At 37.1% G+C, this 24,456-nt stretch overlaps 1 protein-coding gene across 2 annotated transcripts in view; it reads right to left on the reverse strand.

Moving 5' to 3' along the window:
- Positions 1 to 24,456, reverse strand: part of LOC134546213 (uncharacterized) — a 720,520-nt gene that overhangs the window by 448,406 nt on the left and 247,658 nt on the right. Inside the window, exon 1 of one of the 2 annotated variants that reach the window (XM_063388828.1) lies at positions 12,258 to 12,370. The exons of the other annotated variant lie outside the window; for it this stretch is intronic. The gene's annotated coding sequence lies outside the window, so the exon portion shown is untranslated. Of the gene's footprint in view, positions 1 to 12,257; positions 12,371 to 24,456 lie in introns of those variants that run through there. 2 annotated transcript variants of the gene reach the window in all.

Raw genomic sequence — 24,456 nt, forward strand, 5'->3', positions numbered from 1 at the left:
TCTCGTTGCTTTGCTATTATTTTTCTAACTAAGATTGCAACAGTAACTGCAACATCCAAAGTTTATTCCATATTCTACGATGAGACGATACATCCAACGGCGAACAACAACCACACGACTGATCGTGTGCGAGGAAGGCTTCAGTTCAGACCAAACTGTCAGTTCGGACTGTTCAGTCCGAACTGAGCACCTGGGCTGATCGCGTGTACAGAGGGCCTTTAGGCTTCCCGACCGCGACGCAAGCTGTTCGAGAATGGTTTGGGGGAGGGGGGGAGGGGAGGGACAGCGAAAACACACGGCTTGGCCGCGCGACAAAATAAACACGCCAGTCCGCCTCAGTGAGGGAACAGCAAACGGGGCCATTATCCCCTCAACCCCCCTGCCCAGGCGGCAAATCAAAACAAGACGGCCGAAGTGCTTTAAACCTCGCGAAAACGAATGCAGAACGTTATAAACAAGCTGAAAAGTTAGGTCGGCGCTCAGCGCCCAGCATTGTGTCGTCGGGCGAGTCTTTCAAACGGTGCCCCGTGTAATATACGTGACAAGAACAAGTGGTTGAGAAAGTACAGTACAGTACAGTACTTACCTAGATGAATTGTTGGAACTGTCCTCCCCTCAAGCTAGGTTAAACTTCAATATAAATAAAAGTTTTAGATGTCCAGATGGGCAAACAGACGAGAGGAGTTGGTTTGTTATTTTTATTTTTACTTCAAGTTACCAACATGGCAAATACTACATACATCCTCTCTCTAATTTCTTACCTCCATGACTTCTACATTATCATTTTCTAAATAGTTCTCCGTAAAACCCTAGAATTAATAAAACTAAAATAATTATAATCACGTATGATGTCTTTAATGAAGACTTTAACAGATGTTTCGCTGTGCCTTGGAGTGAGCATCATGAGAATGACAATTATTTACATCAGCTTAGGTGATGTAATATGAAACTGTGTCAAGAAAAAATCAATTAATTGAAGAAATCTCAAAGTGTTCGTTTTTATATAATTACTAAACATTAACACTGAACTCTTACTGCAATTTCTGAGCAACAGTGGAACATGCAAACAAAGATAACTATCTAAGCATTCTAATTCGAAGATTGCAATATGCAAACAGCAAAAATCAAATTACCATGACCCAAATCAATTATGCCTGTTTCACATTGACGCAGATACGTAAAACACGTACAAGGAAGCGGAATATATTTACGTTTCGCTATCTTTTTACTGGTTCCACAATGCAACAAAACATAACAAAGGCAACCATATAATTGTTTCCAAATTTTGTGACCCAACGCAATTATAACACAGTTATCTGCATGTGTTTAAATTAAGAGTTAGTTTGCCATCGTACTAATGCAGTACAAAATGTGTTGATACATAAAATTTAAGGCAAAGTGCCTATAGTTATTGAAGCTATAAAAAAATCTTGACTGTCGCGGTTAGTATAGATTAATAGAATTTATTTTTGATAGACAACATACATGATCGGATGTTATATAAATAATACAGATAAACCACAAAGTAATGAGATAACACTGTTCGTATAAAAATATTCTAGTATCTAATACAATTCTGTAACGTAATTAAAACGCAAACAAACGTGGCTAACCAATTAATCCGTACGCGCCCGGGTCTGCATGCATATCACTGTAGGTACTCCATTTCATGACTTACGTATCCGCGTGTGTCATCTATGTTCACTTCCGTAAATATTCGTAAATAATATTGCCACGAGCCTAGTCCTAGTGGTTGGTATCTGTGGGCCAAGAAATGTGAAAACTTTACACCGTGTTATTTGGTGATTTTCGACTTGACAGGTTTTAATTCCGATGCATTTACCATTTAATTGTTTGGCACTCATAAAAAACTCCAACATTATAAATTTTAAAAATTAAAGAAATAGATTAAAGGATTATGAGATAAAATCTATCGCTATTTCATTAAATAAATTTCTCACATTCATCAAAAGCAACTGTACTCAAATTGTATTATTTTACCACTAATGTTTTCATTTAAATAATAGTAAAATATTAATCAAGCGAAATATATCAACCAAAACCTTTTTTTTTTATCTAATCGCCACGCTTTATTTATTAGTTCAAAAAAAGGCAGTAACCCACATACACAGACAAATTTGTAATTTGTTGTAAAGGTTTACGCCTATATGTCTCATTCGGAACTGTACATTTTGTAATGTTCATAAAGGTGAGAGACGTGTGTTCAGGCAATAATGCTTTTCCCAATTTTTTAAAACGTCAACTACAACAATGCAAGATGCGTTAAAATGAGAAGGAAAGGTTTAAGGCCGGCCAACTGGTCGCTTGACCATTTTGTATTAAAAATATGTCCAATTTGTATACGACCTTAGATAGATAAACTCGCTATTCTTATAAATGATCCTAATATACTGCCAATTTAAATTGATATGTATACATTAGTACAAGGCTTGATGAACTTTCAAGAACGCGGACTACCAAAGTCAAATATGAGCTGCCATCTAGCGAGCTTTTGGCAAAACTCTTCAGCAGTGATCGGAAGCAATGCTGCTGAATCAAAAACATCATTTGGTAGCCTCGTCTATGAACGTTTGATTTTTAAACTTGCTTCACATTTAAAATTTGAGAGCTCCGGAAACAATTTTTTGACACAAACAAATTCACCACTGAATATAAAATTGACGAGTGTAAAAACAGCAAGCCTTATATGTGCAAAACAGTATAAATAATTTTTGATCTGTCAATTATCGATTGAAGAAAATTTGAAAATTTTAAGCTACGTGTTATTTTATTGAATGTCAAATGATGTTATATTTTCAAAATAAATCACACGCATGGCAAACAGAAGAAAAGTGTCCAATGCATCTAGAAGTCTCAAAATTCTATAAATATTACCATTCAGTTAGTAAAATAACTTTATAAATCACAAATAATCAAGCCAAAACTGTCTAGCTTAAGTAAAAATAAATCTTGAAACCCCTAATTACACCACTACCCGCAGTCCGTTCACACACACTGGGTGGCCTAACATGCAGGCGTACGCTACATGTTAAAAGCTGTGGAAAAGTCTTTAACGCTCTTCGACAAGAAGCAGTTTCGCTAAAATAAAAGCATTAGATGTTTAATAATATAACTGTTTTAACTAAGATAAGTAGTCAAATCCTTGTGTTTGAGACTATGGTAAACTCGTTAAACCTATTGTGTGAACGTCACACTAGGCTTCTAAAAATTTTTTTCCGCATTTATTTATTTCCTTTCACAGAATCTAACTTCATGTAAAATTAATTTGGTCACACTTAATATTTATTTAATTTATGTTTGCTTCACATAGTTCGAGACAAGACTATTTAAATTGTTAAACGGTCATTTGCAGGGGCAACTCACATTATCAACGCTTTAATATCGACTTAGACCACTAGAGCACAGAAAAAACAGAAAACTAATTATCGATCACTGTTTGACTGTAATTATTTTAACAATAGTAATTAATACACAAGTTATCACATAAAAATGAATCAAAATCTCCTCAGCAATAAATAACATTGTCACTCAAAATTACTATTGCTATACAAAACTATGTAAATTGCAGTTACAAAAAGTTTTAAAATTATTTTTTCCATAGAGAAAGTTGTTTTTTTATTTATCTGCACTGCAATAAATCATACATATATGTGTGTGTGTGTCTGTGTTTTCGTTTTTTATGCGTTCGCGCATCGTTCATCCGATTGAGTTGAAATTTTCTCACTTGACTTTTGAAAAACGAGGTAAATCACTGTCTACGTGAGATTTCAGAAAACCACCCCTTGAAGAGAATTTAATTTTTTTTGACGAAATTAGCCATTTTTTGGTTGACGCTTTATTCGTCTCCAAAGCAACGGGCTTTTGCATTGCTGATGACTTCTGTGTATCCATAGCAATTTAATACGTTGCGTGAGTATCCGAATAATAATGGTGGCAAGCGAGTCAGGCGAGAGATACATATAGAGAAAAAGAAAGGGAGAGAAATAGAGAGGGACAGAGATATTTGGAGAGATATAGAGAAAGATAGAGGTATGTAGATATATATATGAGCCGGTTAAAGCCAAAGTGGTGTAAGTCACATTTTACCTGTTTTGAGATACATAAGGTTTTATAAGATTGGTTATTGTAAATTCTATGACCTAATGTACCACTTAAATATTATATATTTATGTATATAATATATGGATGTAACTTTTCAGCCATTTTTAACTACAATGACGATTTTAATATCTGTTAAATAATGCATGGAAGTGACTTACACCACTTTGGTTTTTAATGATTACAGGAATACTTTTAAAGGTTATCAATGTGCATGACCTATCTATTACTAAAACACCATAATAATTAGTGTATTATTGATGATTTAATAAGAAGTTATTTAGTAGGAATTATAATTTTTATAAATATAATAATCATATGCATTACCTAAGTTCTATAGCCACTATTATTACACTAACGTAAAACTAACTTCGTCTTACAATCTTTGTTTACCAGATTGTCTTGCACCATTAGTCTTAATATTTTATAATACACCTAAGAGAATTGCAAAGACATGAATATTATTACAAAAAGACATAAAAACCTTCTAACTGTTTAAACTATTTTTAAATCAATATTAACTATGACTATATTCAAGAACATAGCGATGATAAAAATATTAAAATGTCTCACTATAATGTTTACACTCTTAGTTTTCCATACTATAATTCCTCAATGATTTCCATTGGACCACTATCTTGGGAAATACCACATGTTTTCAAGTTCTTGAAGTAGTCGTGATAAATTGGTGGAATGTATGGAAGAAGATCCACCATGTCTTTCTTCTTCTCTGCGGTCACAGGTCGAGGACCTTTGTACAACTTATCCAATTGAATGTGTCCAATTGAAATAGGCCTTCCAACTTTTGCTGGTTTTAGGTTTATGGATTCAAAAGGGTAATCTTCATTTAGGGTTTCTTTGTAAAACAGAGTAAATGGCTTGTGTCGTGTGGAACGAATCCATTGCATTTTCAGCCAAGACAAAGGCTGCTTCCTTTCATTGATTTTCCTGTTTGTAACAGCTTGCTCAAGATTTTTTGTTGACATAAAATCTTCACTGGTCATGACTGTAACATGAAAGGGTTTATTTCTTCTTGCTTTTGCAATTACTGTGTACCAGTCTTCTCGACTAAACATTGTACGCATCTTAGCATAAACCTCTACAGAACCAAAATCTGAATCGTTTGGCAAGAATGAATGGCCACTCACCATAAATTTATGGTCGATGATATTGACATAATTATTGTCACTCTGGACGGCTTTCATGCACATTAATGCAAGTTTTATATTTCGGTTCTGACCGGTGCATGCATCACTGTACATAACCACATGGGTACTTTTTGCAGCCCTTGCATCAATGTGTTTTGTAACACAGGAGTCAATTTCCTGTGCACCTCATGAAGCTGTTGTTTCATCCCATACATACATGAAACCCAAACCACCAGATAGCTCGTGACAGCCAAGATTGTAAACATACGTATTCCTTTTGTAATAGGCAACTGAACATGTCAATGTTGGAAAAGGAAGGGCTTTCTCAAAGTCAAAAGTAAACACATAGTAAAGAGAATCACGGTCACTTTTTTCTTTTTCACGCTTCATAGACTGCCGTGCTGTCTCTGCCTTCCGCAAATGAAGTTCATGTTCTACTTCTAACTTCCTTTTCTCGTTTTTATCTACAGCAGGAGAAGTTTTGAGCATTTTGTACCGGTCACATTTTACACATGTATCTTTTTTGGGTACATGGAAATGCAAATTGAAATCGCTATTGAAGGTTCTACGGTAAATGGCTTCTTTTACTGGTATAATTGCTTTGTTTTTGCAATCTTCTTGATACAGGTTGTACATCAAGCGAATATTCAAATTTGAAGACAAATATTTTCTGTTTGGTTTATGGGCTCTAGTGTAATTGGATTGATACATTGGAAAACTTGATATGTGTTCTCGTATTTTATTTATTTTATCTTCAGGAATTTTATTAGCAGGAGTACCACTTCCCCGTTTGTCTGCTCCAGGTTGTTCTCCAGTCTGCACTTTTTTCATAGCTCTGGTCATTCTGCCATCAGATATTTGAAAGGTGTCAAGAAAATACTTTTTACAAACCTTGACACTGTTTCCACCAATTGGAATATAATACTGGTTAATCGCTATCTTTGCCTGTCTTGAATTATCTCTAGGACGTCTTACCTTTGGCTTTACTTGTTTGATTAACCCACACAGAAAAGCATTTTGGCAACTAAACACCAATATTCCAGAAGTTTTCAAATGTTTTCTTACGATCTTCTTCATCTACCTTGTCAAAACACTTCATTCTACAGTGGCAATTTACATTACTGAAAATTTTCTCACTTACTTTTTTACCTTTTAAAGTTCTGTAAGCCTTACCAGAGTTTCTTTTCTTTTTCCTATACTCTTTCTTGCTTAGATAACATTTCCTCTTTCGTGTTCGCGGTGTCCTTCCTTTTTCACTTTCATCGTCTGTAATGTCCATGGAATCACCAAGAGCCTCTACGAGTGGTGTTGTTTCCTTACGTACATCTATAAAAAAAATACACTTTATAAAATACACATTAACTTATCCCTCTCAACAAAGTTCAATATGCCTTACTTCAATTTAAAATTCTGAAACTTGAAATTAGTGTCATTGTCACATAAATTAAAGATTTCTCAGATTTTAAGTAATATTACACTTAAGAAACATAACAATAAAAAATAAGCATATATAGATTGTGGTTGATATTGAACCTGCAACCATTGCAATCTCAAGCGGACCCTATCTATACCTTTGTGCCATGAAGTCGAATGTTAAAATGGGTTATATTTTACGTATCTTACCGTTAACCCGGAACTTAATACTTCTAGAAACATAATATTATCATTCAAAATGCAAATGTTGAGTATGAAATTGTTTGTTCTCTTAAACACATGTTTCATTACGTTATTCATAGGTACTAAAAATATTAGGTACGTACATAGTTAAATATATTTGAATATTTTAAAAATATTACTAGCAAAAATATTTTACATTACATTAAATTAAAATCATTATGAAATTATTGTAATAATAATAAAAAAACATTTCATAACAAAATTAAATAGCAACATTCTATAGTAAATATCTATAGTAAATGCTTGGGTCGTAGCAACATTAATTGATTCCCTTTACAGTACTGCTAATAATCCACACTTAATTCACAAAGTCACTATTTACTCTAAAATGCGAAATAACATATTATGTTATTAGTGTTAAAAAACACACACAAAATATTATTATTTTTAAAACTTACCTGATTCTGAAGACTCCGATTCAGATGGTATATATTCTGATCCCGATTCACTTAGCCCGTTTTGTCTGAATCACACATATTATCGTTTACGAAACACAAAACCTTACACTCATTCAACATATAACTTCATGTCTGTAACACAACTAACAAAAAATAAATGTCTAAACATATTGTTGTAAAGCATAGTGGTGTAAGTCAGACATACACCACTTTGGCTGAAAACAATAATACTAATCCATTGTCATGTAATATGTGTGCTGCCATCTGTGAGTTATTTTACAAAGCTATGACTTACACCATCTTTCCACAAACCATTTTTAGGTTGTAGGGTGCATTCCTACATATAACTCAGAATAACAGAAAAAGTGACTTACACCACTTTGGCTTTAACCGGCTCATATATAGATATAGGGAGAGATATGGGGAGGTATACAGAGATATAGAGATGTTTTGTATATGTGTACCTATTTAAAACTAATTACCAAAAAAAAAAAAAACAATGAGGCACTGAAATGCATGCCGGGCATTAGCTAGTATTATATAGAAATTCAATATGTACTTGCAGCAATACATATGTATTAACAGCATTATGGTAAAATGCAATGCAACCTTCCCAAGCAAAATATAAATTTACTATCGTACCTATCTTTTAGAATTACTTCTGTTAAACACTATTTATTTTCGTTTAAAGTTAAATTTCAATACATGTTCGTGTTTATTCTTTACTGATTAATTCAACATCAAAGAATATTTACAGATGTTCGTAATTTAAATATTTTATTAATATTGCTACCATACAATTTCATCAATGACGTGATGACGTATCAGTGACTTCACTCGACATCCGATTTTCTTATACAAGTCGAATTAATTCAATGTGACGGGAAATTTGATAGTGAGAAAGGGTGATGAGAAGTTTTTGAAATGAGATGTGAAGGAAGTTACAAATATTTTTATTGCGTACAATTTTTTAGGTAAACACAGATCAGTAAGTGCAATAATAAAAATTTTCTATATGAATACAATGGAATTTGTTTGTAAAAAAATTAATTACTGACCCTAGTAACGCAAAAACTATATACCAAGACAATGTGTTTAAAAAAAACTTCTAGATTGTTGTTAATCTTTTAAAAACTACCCAAATCTTCTGTCAGAAAAGTTTCTCGATAACTGCAAAACTTAGCGTTTGGGGCGAATAAACTGGTTTCATGCTTTAACTTACGGAAGGGAATGGGTATGTTATTTTCATGGGATTTCTCACAAGCGGAACAGCACAGAACCTTCTCACCTTCGCCAGGCCAATGTTCAGATCAAGGCCATGTTATTCTTATGAAGGAAACTGTATAAATTTTACGAAAACCGCTGTTATATGCATTAAATAGAAAATAATATAAACATCTAGGATGCATGGAACCTGCAAAATATAGATATACCTATACATAGATAATAATTTATAGGTATTTAAAAAAAAGTTCGTGAAGTTTCCAGAATATTCCATAACAAAGTAAGCTTAAAAATCGCCTAAAGAGTTTATTTTACTAAATACGAATACATGGGAGTGTTAAATTGCCTGTCCATATGATTTAGAAATGGCTACAATGCAATAAGCTTTAAAAAAAAAAGTTTATCCCGGGCAAATTATTGGTATTAGCAGTCAATTCAATACTGTACCTGAGCCCAGCGCGGCTCCAGAATGACCCGGAGGGGGAGGGGGGAAACCCTCTATACCCCTCCCGATCTTTTATTTATTTTTTTATTATGGGAGTATATTTGTGTTTATTTAAAAACTTAAATTCACGTGTGAAACTTTTGGTTCATAAAATGTTGTATGGAAAAACCACAGCTGAGACCACAAACTTGTAAATATTCCAAGGCCAATTTCTCATTTATGTTCTGCGTCATGTTTTGCAACTGCAACCTTTCTTTTGATGACCACTCCTACAAGAAATCTTCCTGGTTACGCCCCTGACTTTTAACTCTTTAATTTGTTGGTTTGTTTGATATTTTAACTTTCGTGGCAGGTTCGCAAGAAGTATATCGATGCGCAGTAGTACACATTTTTATCTTGCGAGTATTATGAATGTGTTTACGTATTAACCCTGTACGTCGGTCGGCCGTCAGTGTATTATTTTTTGGTATTGCTAACGAAAAAAATATTCTCATATATTTTGATGTTTTTTTTCTCATTCAATTGTTCAGTAAAAGAAAATAGTATGATTAAGAATTTACCTTTAGGCTACCGGTCACTCGCTATTCTGATTCGATTTTGAACGTTCATTTTATATTTATTATTAATGTTCAGTTTTTAATTTTGGCGGAGTTTTAATTCTTTTGGCGTAGAGAGGGGGGCGTGACTCATCCCTAACTATGATAACGGCAATTTTTGAATTAATTTTTTGTCACATTACAACATACTAGTCGGCGTGAACCATATGAATACACGATCTTATAAAATTAAAGTCCACATTTTGCTAATTCGAGTGGCAACGTTTAAAAGACTGCTAAAAAATGAGTCGGTGTTAAAAAAACTTGTAAAAGTTTTATAAATGGCTCATTTTCACACACACCAAATAAGAAAAACTGTCCACACACATTGAACTCAACATTCGTACAAAGCAAATTACACACTCCAGTTTTTAGTGTAGAGGAACAGAACACTTATGAGAGTTGCATTTCGTAATATATCTATTATTGTAATTGGTCTCACTTCATAAGTATATCCTAGTCAGAATTCATAACATGTAATACAGTTTAACAATGAAAAAAAAAAGGACGCAAACAAAACAACACAGGTTAGAAGACATAAAAGAATGTGCTACGAATACACAGATGATGTGTAAGGATTGGGTGTAAGGATAAAAATTAAGGTATAAAACAAAACTACAGTGAGTATTAACACAAATGATTTAATTCAATTTGATATAGCATCAACTTGACTAATTGTAAGTACAATATAAACACATTTACAATCCAAACACACTACTGCAATGAAACAGTGAAACTAAATTACACATGCCACATGCAGGATTAAAACAAATTAAATGTGCAAACAATCTACAGAAAATAACTAACATTCATCACGTTAGTTAAATAACAATACAAAAAACTTCCTGCAACCGAAACTTAACCTGACTAGAATGTGCTTACGTAAATAACATTCATCAATACAAATGCAAAAGTGTTACTACAAAGTGAGGTAATGCATGCATATTGTAGACTTATTTTATGTGCAATAAAACGTTATATCTACAATAAAATAAATATGTTTCGATACGAAACAGTGTTGTGGCGAAACACAAGCTTGTACAGGCAGTCAAGCTGAACTAAACCTTTCTATAAAAGAAGTGGCTGGTCTTGATAATGAAATGTGTGTGTTGTACATCCACCTATTTATTAAAAAAAACAAACATCATTTTTAATGCATAAAGTTGAAGAGTAGTTGTAGAACTTTGGTTGCATTTATGGCTTTGTGTGATTATGCACAACACGAACATATTATGAAGATTGCAATGATCACATTTGTGTTAATAATACAACCTATAGTGAAAAAATTCATGTCAAAGTATTAAAAATTGTAACCGCAATTTTAATAAAAAATGATAAAGTATTCATTTTTTTAACACTGATATATGAGAACACAGAATCAAAGCTTTAATGTCATTAAATTAACCATTAAATAACACAACAGCTGAATTACACAAAGCTGACAATTTTTTTTCTAAATTATTTTATTCGATAACATGTCGAGTACTCAAAGGGTTTATAAAATATGTTTTAGCTCTCCATATGCAGAAGAAGTCTGCATCCAACTTTAAGGAGCACACCTAACTGCAAACCGTTTCGCTGCAAAAAATAATTATTTCATCCTCATAGTACACTACAAAAATTTATAGAAAGTAAGTTTTAAATAACCAATTATTTTAATACAATTATTTTTACGACAGCAATAAGTTATGCTGGGGTTGTACAATTTTGTCAATTAAAAAACAGATTCTTAGTGTTTCATCACAATACTTGATCTATTATTTGCAATACCAGTGTTCAGTTACATCTTCAAATACATATAACAGCCTTGGGAACCACTTTAGCACGTCAGTCTTATTATGTTTTTCAACTTATTTTTTCGTGTTAAACCTGCAGCCAAAGTTTATGGGTCGAATTAAGAATCACTGAAATTTTATCGCTGGAAAGTGTGAAGTTCCTAACATAATGCAGTGTAAGATCCTTGGGGTGGTTTCATGAACATTCCGTTGTAAAAGTGTTAAGGCTACAGAAACTTGAAAATGCTTATGTTGAACATGTTAGAGGGCTTGGAATATATGTTTAACAAATGCAAAATGTCTTGAAAGGTATCTTACGTAGTATGAAGATTTTTATTTTATTTTCGTGTGAACACGGACTGTGAACTGGTGTATGTTGTGGGAGGTAACTCAAGGGAGATAGATCTTTCAGCTCTACAGAGAATATGGAGATTGCATCAGGAACAATCTAGAAAAGAGTATATAAATTAATCGTATGTTTCTTAGCTATCGTCATACAATCCGGCGTAAGCCGCGCAGAAAGAATGCGATTGGGAGAACTAATGCGGAATAAACACCACTTGTATTGTTTGAAGCGCACTACGTGTAGTTCAGAGTGATGGGGAAATGTAAAACTGTGCACTGTGCGTGTAAAACATTCAGCAGCGCAATGAAAGGCGACGCTAGGCCACAATCACAGGAGCGTCTCCGGAGAAACAGCGGTCACAGGACGAGGTAGGCAGCGATGGACACGGCAGCAAGGAGCAGGCCCAGCGCGGTCAGTGGGTCCATGCCGTGCGTGCGGGGGATGCGGGAGATGCGGGAGATGCGGGAGATGCAGTGGGAGCATGCAACCAGCAGCGGCGCCGCCCCGCCCAGCGAGCGCGCCGTCTCACCTCCGCTGCCGCCGGCGTCCGAGTCCGGCTCTTCGCAGGGCTCGCGAGGTTCCACGACCTCGCCGGGCTGTGGGGCTTCTGGTGTCTGACGGTGCCCGTCGGGGGCCGCGACCACGTCGCACATTTCTTCCCCGACGTTGACGTCACTACCCCCTGCAGGAGCGTTCTCGCCATTCACTGCCTCACCCGAATTATTGTTGGACGTGTTATCTGTCGGCTCTGACATGACGTAATCTTCAGAATCGCCCTGCTGTTCTAACTGTTTCAACTCCATCTCCAACAACATTTGCTTGCGATTCTGGATATGTTCTTCGTGCAGTATCTTTGCTAACGAAGAGTGTTGTACATCATCTACACAATCAGGTTCATGTTGGTGAGGAATTTCTGCCGTTGAGTTTTCGTGCGAAGTATTTTCCTGTAATGAGCTTGTCCCGAGGCACTCACTCTCATTCAAAGAATTCGACATGTTTTCCGGTGCTGGGAAGGTAGGAGCAGGAACTATAGTTTCAGGAGTCTGTGTTTCTTTATTGATTTTTTCAACAGTACCAAGAATCGAGGCTTTAAGTAGTGGTATATTTGAGGATTCGTCAGCGAGCTCTTTTAATTCCTTGCCAAGTTTCTCACTTGTTGCTTTGGCTTCACGTGCTAGAGCAGAAAGCATTTCCTCCAAATGACCTTCATCAATAGGTGAACCAGGAACAGAGTCAGGAACTGCAGTTGTTGAATTGTGAGCATTAGATATAGTTGCTGGTTTTTGTCCGTGCAGTTTGCTTAAGTCAACATTCAAAAGACTAGATTTTCTTTCGGGGGTTATTGGTGGTGGAGGTCTCTGCATTGAAGTTTCTAGTGGTAGTGGAGGTGGTATGTACACACGAAGTTTCTGTTGCCAGCCTGTTCTTCTACCACTTCCATCCACGAGATTCGCTCGACTATCAGTTAAAGTCTCAGTACTAGTATTGACTGTACGTTCCCTTGATCTTGACGAGCCTCCACCAATGACTACCTTGCCTTCTAGAATTTTTTGTGCTACTTGCAACGCATCAGGAAGATCAGACAAACTCTGAGCCTTTTCAATGTCAATATCTGACATAGCACTAACAGGTAATGACAGTGCTTCTCTTTTTACAATATTTTGAAGGTTGGCAGAAAGTGATCTCACAGCCCTTTTCTTCCGAAAAGAAAAATTATTGTCTCTCTTTTGGTTCATATTAGTATTCAAGAAATTACTAAAATTATTCAAGTCATCAACAGGAAGAAGTACTGGATCTTTCTGATCATCTTTTCTGAGATTACGAAATGCAAGGTCATCTTTGACTACATCTGGACTTTTTCTTGGTTTAAATGTTGGCCTATATTTGTCTCCAGGAACTGCATGAAGATAATCACTGTTTGGAGCAGTTGTTATAGGGCCGAGTGGAATGCCAAAAGGTGGTTGTGGATCCATTACCTTCAAGGTATTGTTGGCTTGACGTATGTTGCGGAACAACATATCATCAAACATAACATCTGGCTCTTGCTGTAATTTATTGAATGTTGTCTTTGCCTCGAGTCCAGGAAGACTAGATTCTGAACCTGTTCCATGGGACAGTGCTGGCGTGGCCAGTAAATAACTTCCAGCTTGCGACACAATATTTCGAGCAACCTGGGCTACCTGCTTTTCTTTTGGATGTAATCGCCGGTAAGCCATATCATCTCCAACTTTATCAGGAATACCAGATCTCCGAAAAGCTGGTGCTCGTGTACGCCTTTGCACATTATCACTCCCATGTAACGATTCAGTTGAGGATCCCCAACCATAGTTAAAACCAGAATCTGACTCTGCACCTCTATATAAATTAGCTGACATGAAATTATCACTGCAAGGCTCGTCTTTAATCTGTTGGTGAGATGTAGGTAAATCACGTCTTTCAGCTCGATCCAAGAGATCCTCATCTCCTAGTCTTAAACTTTTATAAATAGCTTCCAGCTCAGTCAGAGCATCATCCAAGTTTGTTGACCTTCGCTTTTTCCTGCCATCTGCACCATCTTCGGACATCAAGTCATTCGCCTCTTGGCTGGAAGTAGAACTTAACCTAGCACTTCGCCTTGCTGGGGGAGTTGGTGGTTCTCTTTTGAGAGGCAAGATGGGCTGCACACTAGATGACAACTTAACAACCCTCTCTTCCACTTCAACTTGAGATGGTAGTTCATGAGATTCAGAGTTTTCTAATACCATAGACAATGGCCGGAAAGAGTCTTTACGTCGCAAGCTGTCACTACTTTGCACACCAGACGAATCACATGTCTCATGAGGTGATAGCTCAGGATGAAATTTAGCATTATTTGTTGTAAGAGAACTTGAAATGTCCGAATGCCCACTAAAAGTGCTGTGAGAGTCCACGAGTTTAGCAGGAAAAGTCAGAGGAGGAACCTTGAACTTCTGAGTTTTTGCACGACTCGACTCGGGAGATACAACATAATCAGGCCTTGGGCTGTTGGATCTAGAACGATCACTCCTAGTGCTTGGTTGCAAAGGTGGTTTTGGGGATGCAGAATGAATTCTTCTTTGACGGAGTAAACCTTCCTGATCCCTAGCTCGGTAGAGCTCTGTTACTGGATGTGGTGGTTTCATCACAACCTGTGAATCACTAAGATATGGCTGTTCATGGTTTTGATTGTTGTATTGTATATGAATTGGCTTGCGACTACGAGGATGTTGGTCTGCAAAATATTGAAATGGAGGACTCCCAGGGGTGTGGTGTCTTGGGTGGGTTTGAACTTCAGGATTTCTTGTTATGTATCTCTTTAACACTGGAGATTTCTGAGATGTTGACCTCATGGCTTCTGGAGTGACAGAAGATGGTCGAGTACGAACTGGCAGAAGTGGGTGTGTCACTTGAGACTGTTGATTAGTAATTTGTTCATCAGACAGTGAATGTCTTTGGTTATTAACTTTGGTGTTGGCTTCCAGAATTTGTTGATGATGTGAAAAATTAGCAGAACCTAGATGTATCTCGGGATTTTGAACTGTTATATTACTATGGTCATTAAATGGCTGACGAATGACATGTTGTGTGTTGCTATCAAATGCAAAAGACATCGGCCTCGTTGTTTCTTGTTGTTTTATAATAGAAGATGGTGGGAATATCTTCCTCTGAGGATCTCTTGGCGGAGGCGGAGGTGGTGGTTGTTTGAAAGCCACAAAGGATTGGCTTTCATTTCCAGAACCTTTCACACTAGATGATAAATCAAAATATTTACTTTGTAACGAAGACAACCTAGCAACTGGAAACTGAACAACCATTACTTCACTTTGATTTTGGCTCGTTGGTGAGTTAAGAGTGCGATGGATGTTACTATCATACGAAATACTACGCTGGCCAGTTATAGGAAATTCTGGCGCAGTAGACTTGCAAAGTGGTTCAATACTTGTGATTCCCAATCGACACCTTGGCAGGTCTAACCTAGCTTTAGATACAGACTCGCTGCTTTTGCTAGACGAAATAGGCGAAGGTAGTCGGCAATTAGGTCCTAAAACTCTCAAATTACTTTGTTGAGTCTTTCTATCTAGACTGGACGTCAACTGAGAATTAGGAACGTTCTTTTGTACCAGGTTATGATTCGTGAAAGGTCTTGGCTCGTGATCACTCACTTCTTGGCCCGCTGGCCATCTAGGACCCATTCGTCTACCAAACGAGCCCTCAGCATCAGACTTGCACATTCTCTGTCTTTGGAAATAATCGGCCTCGGCCTCTTTTTTCAAAACCGCTTCTTCGTCTCGGGACAAACGTTTTATGTACCTCTCTGTCCTTGCACCGCGCGATCTCCGGCTGAACGAACCTTCTCTGTGCACTCCGGCGATGCTGTCGTCGCTCTTGAAGCGGGGCAATCCCACGGAATGGTTAACAAAGCAATCGCCTTCCTCCGAGCTGGAGTCTCCGCGCTGGCGGTCCCGTCGTGCTTCCACCCGGGTCATGAACCCGCGCTTTACGCGTCGGGCGGATCCTTCCACAGACCCCGAACCCCCACTGCTGTTCCTCGAAGACATCCTGTCCACGCTGCCTCCTTGAGAGTCCCTGCTGTCCCTGTGCGGGCGAGGTGCCTCCGTGGCCACCACCTCCGACTCTTGTGCAGTTCCATTGGGCGGCGATTTCGGCTTATGGGTCAGAGGATTCACCACGATGTGATCGAACGTCCCGACGACTTTGCTGGCTTTATTCTTCCTCTTTTCCCGTCGCGATCTCCTTCTGGCCAGGAAGCCCTTCTTCGGAGGGTTCTCATCCTCCTGGGAACTGCTCTCGGATTCCACGGCCTCTTTCTTCTTGCGGCGGAATAAGCCGCCGAGGGTCCACTTGCGCTTCCTGTCGGCGTCCCGCTCGTCGCCGGCCTGGGAGGCTCTCCTGCGGGAGACGAGCGGCGCGGGGCCCACCGGGTCTGGCTGGTCCTCCTTGGCGCGCGGCGCCTCCATGCCGTGGCCGCCCGGCGCGGCCGAGGGCCACGCTCGCGGGCCGGCGCTCACGGTCTGCAAGCACACCACAACACCGTCACAGCACGGTGCACCACTTATACTTCTACACACATACTTCAATAATACAAATAATTAACGAAAACACTAAAGTCAAATCCTACTGCATAACAAATAAAACATGAGCGTATAATTCAAATATACATTTTATTTTATTTGCAAGAGATAACCATGTACATTAATACAGATAATTGTCAAGAGCACAAAGAATTAGAGCAATACCTAAATACGCAACTAAATTACATCTATCAGAGTAAGACCTTACTACAATAACAAAACAAAAAATTACAATAACTACGTAATCGTTTACTCGTGCAAGATTATACTGGCTGAAATTCCTTACGAACATTTTTTTTAATGAGGTAGTTCGACGTGCCGTACCAATTAGGTCTGTGTCTGAATAAAAATTAGATTAATATAAGTAATTCCGCTTATGAACGGCCGGCTGCATAGAACACTTATCAAAGGCATCACACACTCAGAATTCGCAATACGGATAGTGTAATCCGGAGGTAACACATAGCAACATCACAAGTAGTTGTAACTATGAATAAATAAAAATAATACAGATAATTAAGTTAAAAAATGCAATAGGTTTGAACTGAACTCCCTTAACAAGCGTCACTAAGAATATAACCATTATTTTAGTGTTTAAAATAAAGGTGCAAATTGTAATCGAATAAGTTAAAAAAAACTTTCACGCAGAGAGATCACTTTCGCTCGAAGGAGAGCCAAAATTGCAAAACTACAGGCCAAAATGTGGACGTGCGAATGTTCGATGCTAAGTGTTTATTTTTTGCTAATTTCAGATTTTTATAAAGACATATTTAAAAAAAGAGATTAAATGTACATTTTTGTGAGCGTTGCCCAGCTGTAGAAAATTTTTAAATTTACTTCTAGAGAGTAAGCACGACGCAATCGATCAGGCAAAAACTTAGTCACGATTGTTTTACCTGACATTTTACAAATAGCAAATATAATGTGGGATGCATATTTCTACAAAATTTGCTACAGAACACACACAAATACAATTCTTATGTAGTGGACCATACGTAGATATTGTCCCAGAAGAAACATAATGTCATGAAACTGTAATCAAGCAGAGCCTTGAAATGTCGGGACTATGATCATCACTGATCCACACAATGTAGTGATGTCGCCTAGTTGTAGCTATAATCGCTGCAAATATGTCCTAGGATACGCCAAAAGCAATTATTCATATCACAGGAAATGTATGTAGCCATTTTATAAATTTAATTTTTTGAAATATATCGAATTTCGTTAAATAATACCTGACTCACATTTGAGAGGTCATTGGTTAGTTTCCAAAATAATGAACAAGTTGTTCCTTGGAGATGGTTTTACCATTCCCGTTACAAGAGAAAACAGAACCAGATCGTTAACATACGTTTTCCTAACCTACTCATTAATTTATACTGTTGATTATTTGTTTGCATATAATATGTAAAAAAATTCTGGCTTAATAATACATAACCATTATTCGTTTACGTGATTTACTACATAAATAAGTGTTGTACGTAAGCTTGAGCACATTCCATTTTGATTCACCATAAAACTTTTCTAGGGTTGACATAGTCGTTTCCTGTGTAATTTTATCAAAGTGTGAAAAAAAGGCACAAATTATTTTAATACATAGAAACGATTAAAACATTTTAATTTCTGACAAGCATTTAAGGATGAATATTATTTTTTTTTTAAACGTCTGCATTAACGTGGAGTTTCTTGAGCGATGCGCTTAAAATGATTTTTAATTTACGCCAAAGACCATAGTGTTCATAGATTATTAAAATGACAAGGTAGTACGCAAGGGTAGGGTAATGGGGGATATCACACCCCGAAATCCTAAAAATATATCATTCCCACCAATAAGTGGAAAGAATTTGAAAGCAAACATAGAGTAAAATGGTTATATACCCACTCCCCCCTCGAAATGAAATTCTTCGTACGAACTGGGTAAACGGTACCATTTTAAAATCACGTGACCTTGGCTCACTTAAAAACTCTCAAAAAATGATACTAAAACAATAATTATCATGATAATTTGTGGATATAATCTAGTTTTATCTATCTATGGAAGCTTAGGCTTTAGAAAAAAAATTAATAATATTACAAAATTTTACAAACGAATTTTCAAAAGTATAAGTGACATTAAATACTTTGATTTTTGCCTGAAATGTATCTGTAATTTGTTTCCTCTATTTCTGAAAAGTTAATAAATTGTACATGTTAGCATAAAAAAAGGTAACGTAATAACTTTGCTAAACTAAAAGTATGCAGATATATTTTTTCAAAAACAAATGTTTAACATTGAGTTAAAAATTTAAGTTCTGTTTTCACAAAGCGCGATAAAGCTAGGAATAACTATCCTTCCTCAATTACCATGTGCTCCGAAACATTCTGTTTGACGACTTATTCTCATTAATATGAGTCACGTCGGATAATGGAGGTGGAACCATTAGCAGCTCATCCTCAACACCACGTTAACAACAAATCCGATGGAAAGGTTACACGAAATTCTTAAAATGGGAACGCTATACAGAATGTTCATACAAATCAAAATACAAATTTCCTGATTTTCCTGGACCAAACTTTCAAATTTCCCCGATAATTATTATTTTTTTATAATTTGCTGAAATAAGTACAGGAAACTTAGCCTCCACCGTCCCTTTATCTCTCTACTTTCTTCATTTCAAACAGAACGCCATTTTATAGTGTGTATGACTAAGCACCAAAGAAACTGAAAAAAAAAAAAAAAATGCTTTCACAGTCGGGGTGATGGCAGACTGTACTGCTAGAAATTACAGTAAATATAAGGACTTTTCAATGAAGAATTTACTTCAAATAAACGAGTTCTTCATAATTTCAGATAACAGTTTCTTTGTAGAAACAACGCCGTATTTGGACTTTTCCGTTTCTTGCTAATTCTGTATAAACACGGTAAATCTAAAAAATGTGCGGGAGCATGTGCACTAGTCCTAACCAGTTTGTAAATATTTTGTGTATCTACTAAAATTATACACGTCGATTCGTTTTTAAAGTAAATTACCTTGGTACATGTAAATTTAGGAAATATAACGGATAAATTTACTAAGAGATCTGGATAATGTGTAACCAACGTTCGTCGTAAATTTAAAGTGAAAATTTGTAGCTGTGTAGAGCATGACATTTCCCCCGCTAATTAGACTTTTCTAGGATATCTAGAAAATTTTCTGACTTTCCCTGACCAATTCCAACCAACTTCCCTGTAATTTCTTTGATTTTCCCGAATGTGGACGCTCAAGCATCCGCCTTCCGCCAGGTGTGGCGCGTCTCCCCGTCAAAATACGTTGAAGGGGTAAAAAAAACAAAGGAATTCTAAGAACAACAACACTCCGCGGAGGCAAGGCGCCACGTGCCGGGATTATTTTCTTTGACGGCGGAGTGCCTCGTCGAGAGACAACTCACTCGACGCCGCGCGCCGCGAGACGAACGAGCCCGCTGTCCGAACGCGAAGAGACATCTCTCAGGCTTGACACCCGCCCAATCCGAACAGCTCCTAGCTGCCGCGCGACGCGCACTGGAAAGTAACACCAGAAATACCCACCCGGGCTCTTAGCGTCAGTCGCGGACGCGCCCGGAACACTGATTCATCTTCGTTTACCATTCCGTTTCGGAGGGACGCATGGTGCATTAATGTCAGCGACAGGAACTTCCTTATGGAAAAAAACATTCTCCCTAAGTTCCCTTCCCTCGCGGCCATTTACCAAGTCGTTCCCGCCTACCCGGACACACACACGGTGAGGAGAGCTTCAGGAAAAAAAATAAAAACTACGCGATTTGAAAACTTCTCAAGATGTCCGAGTGGTGTTTGTTTACGAAATGCATTTAAGGATACGCTGAGGGCTGATGAGTAGTTCTGTTTCCGTATTTCGCTTTTAAATTTTTATTTTTAGAAGAGTGAAAATGGCTAAAAAGCGTGTATTCAGGATAATTGTTAGGTATGAAGCATCCGGTTGAGATTCTTGAAAGCAATCAAGGGATATGAATTACACCTTTATCTTAATCTCTACCCCATAAAATGTTATGGTTCCAGTTCAAATCTCAGGGTTGCCCTATGCACGACGAGAAGTCTGCGCGCCTGGTCAGAGTCTTGCGCCTAGAGAAGATAGCGGCGAGCATCCCGCCTCACCGACACAAATACATTCCTGACTAGGCGAGCCCCTTCAGGCTCGGTCCTTCACACCATGACGGTTTACTACTTTCTTACCATTACCATCAATTAAAAGATTATCCTGTGAATTTGTTCCGATAGCGCATTTGTTTTGGGCCACAAATTTTCTCAACATATTTTTACTAAACGCCATTTTCGAGCTGTAAAAGGTCGCGCATATGATCATGATTATGAACAGCTACGTGAATTTTTAAAGATATTATGTAAACAATCTTTAGTAAATATCTGTTTAGATAATTTGAGACGAAACATAATATGGAAGAGCGTGAATCGTTATAAATTTACATGAACAGCCCTAAAATAACAGTAACAACGAGAAACCGAAATAATAATCATGGCGTGTGAGACCTTAAAACTGATACCACACTAAAGAATTTCGCCTTCAAAGCTGAAAAATTATCCATTAGGTTCAGAATATCTGACAGCTTAGCGAACGTTGTGTTAGAGTTTTATATATATATATGTATGTGTGTGTGTGTGTGTGTGTGTGTGTGTTTAACCGTTGCCAGGCTTTGAGATATATTCGGTCTCTAGTTCTTATCCAGTGCACAGATGGTAAAGAGGCTATTCTGCAAGTTTCATGGGTCTGGGCACAGAATTTACGTTTCAACGTCAGATCATAATACAGAATGCGGCATTAGTACACTTGGAATTTGTGTATTTATAATGGATGAGCAGAATAATAAACGAAGCATTATTTCCATTTTTGGATAAATTATGTTCCACATTAACTATCCATTACGTAAGACTTATTAGATGCAAAGTGCGTATAAAAACACCCAACATTTGACAAAATACTATATCATCATGGATCACTCAAGCCAAACTGAATAAAACATAGGTGCGTTTTTTTAGATACATAGATTGAACTAAAATTTTATTCTAAACTTTTTTCAGCGTCTTCCTCGTATACCTTCATCTGTGTCTCTACTTAAACAGTTATTTGAAAGAATGAATGAATTGGGGTAAAACTTATCATCGACATGGATTGTTGAGGGATAGAATGGCGATATAGAAGCGAAGATATGCACTGGTGGGGGAAACGAGAATACCCCGAGACAACCCACTGACTGCCCGCAACGTCCACCTCGTTTCCCACTAACTAAATAAACATGGGGTGCACCCAAACCAGGAGCCCAAACCGAAACGTCTTCAGGGAGGGAGGGGGTAGGAGAATAATCTGACAACTCAACAACTGACCCCCGACCTCTCTTAAAGCTTAGAATAATATGTACTGGCACATAGAAGAGGAAGATAAGGTGTGTCAGGACACGCATTCCTGCACGCGTCTTGTTGCTGGGAAAAAGTTATCTGCACTATATTTTGTGGTTCCCGTACATTCCCGTCGTTGGAGATCCGCAGCACAAGCGACGATTTGTATCATCTGCAGAAAAACGTCCTCTAGAGCTTTATCGGTTGAGTTCACGTATGGTGACTTGTGCTTGTAAAGTTCCGTTATTATATCCCTGTCCCTTTAAATATCTCCAGTAGTGAACCATTTCTGCTATTGTAAGAGTCGTCTAAACTAAACAGAACAACGAATTCTATGTACCAGCTAAGTAAACGAAGGGCAGAGCTTTAGTGTGAAGTGTTTCTACATACAACCTGCTCGATATTTCTGAGTAACGTCTCATTTTAAAACTTCTGAAGTTTCGCATAGTTTTTATATTTTCTCGTTTTGACTATTGGCCTATGTATTATTTTGTGCGTTAAAACCGGTGTTTGTTTTTTGTATTCACAACTGTAATTAAATTCTCGTACAGAAAATTTTGCTTTATATATGTGCATGCAGCATTCGTTAACCTCAATTATTACGTCATAAAATAACAGTGTTGTCCACGCTTACACATTCGACTACTGGGAATTAGTGGTTTTATCACCCTAGGTTTAACCAACGATTGAAAAAAAAGCTTTGGTACAAATAATAAAGAAATCATTTCGATAGTTTTACGAATGATTTGAGGTTGAAGGACTAGAAAATATCTATTAAACAATTGTAAACAAATAGCTTAGCCCTATATATATACATACATATATATACATACACACATACATACACACACATATATATACATGTATATATATATGTATATGTATATATATATATAAGTTTAGTTTTAAACCATTATAATACCAATTGTCAACATTTCAGACCACCGAATAAAGTTATATTACCGAGATAGAGTGATATAGTTTTGAAATAGTGAAAGAGTCTAAGTCTGCGCCCGTACTGTGATGCACAGGGAAAATTAAAGGACAGATCCCTACAAAAATTATGAATTTATACGTAGAGGAACTAGCTACGAATCTAGGTTTGGTAGAAATAAGGTAGTCCTCTTTTACCGAATATCTGCTACTCGTAAACAAATTCAAATGTTTTATATTCAACAAGTGAAACAGTTATTCGTAATGAATTTTTAAAACAACGAATAGAATAACATTTTGGAATCACACTAATCATAAATATCCATCGTTTAATAGATGTTAAGTGATTTTCCACACTAAATTCAACATATAATTAGTTAAATACGTTTATGTGAAACATAAGTTTGACACATGGCTGAAGAGCACAGAAGGTTGGCAAATAGCAAGCAATGAATTAAAAAGGGAATTAATTACCGTTAACCAGTCAATAGTGCTTCCCATCGCACATTCCTAAGCGCAGGTATTTTTCGCGAAAATAAAATCTTATCACTCATTAAATTGCAATAAGGAATGCCTGCGCTAGCGATTGTTCCCTTGTAACTGACAGCGCTCTACAAGAGAAGCCTTGCCGTATTTGGCCGAGCCATTCAGGCACGTTTGCTTCCCAACTTGGCTATGATTGGTGTGCTGACAGTAGTCATGAACCTGAAATAAACCCAGCCAACCACGAAACACAGATAATGATACGAAGTTTTAACACACAGCTGGACTGGAGATCTTTTCGCAAAAAATACATGGCACTACACATTCCTTTCATCCAGCCACTGAAGAGATATTTTTTTTTATGTGTAACACCTTAGCTCTCGGTATACGGCATTTGGTAAGAGTAATTTCGTGAGAGAAACGGAAGTCACGTGGAACGGAAATGTGTAACCACAGCGCTGCCATATGTGGCGAACGGCGAGAACCAAAGTTCACAAAGCCGAAGGAAAACGTTATAGTATTAACTGTTTGTAAAATCTGAAAAAGATGGGCAGTATATTAATAAAGTTACTTGTTGAAAATCAGGTCCAAAACCGGGTTTCAGTAAAGTGTTTTCCAGTCTTTTTCGCTTTCATCGGAGCAGTGTCAATGTGTAGTTTAAAATTTCAGTCTTCTAATCAAATGATTCATTAGTCGACGTAGCTGCCTAGCCCGGTAACTAATTATAGTGGCGGTTGCGGGAACTACGTGTGATTCGCGTCCAGGGATGTAGTTGAAAACACAATTTGAGTATATTTATCACGCTCGGCATACGTACATAAGAATATTGGCTCGTT

The sequence above is a fragment of the Bacillus rossius genome, chromosome 1 (assembly GCF_032445375.1).
Source record: "Bacillus rossius redtenbacheri isolate Brsri chromosome 1, Brsri_v3, whole genome shotgun sequence".
NCBI lineage: Eukaryota > Metazoa > Arthropoda > Insecta > Phasmatodea > Bacillidae > Bacillus > Bacillus rossius.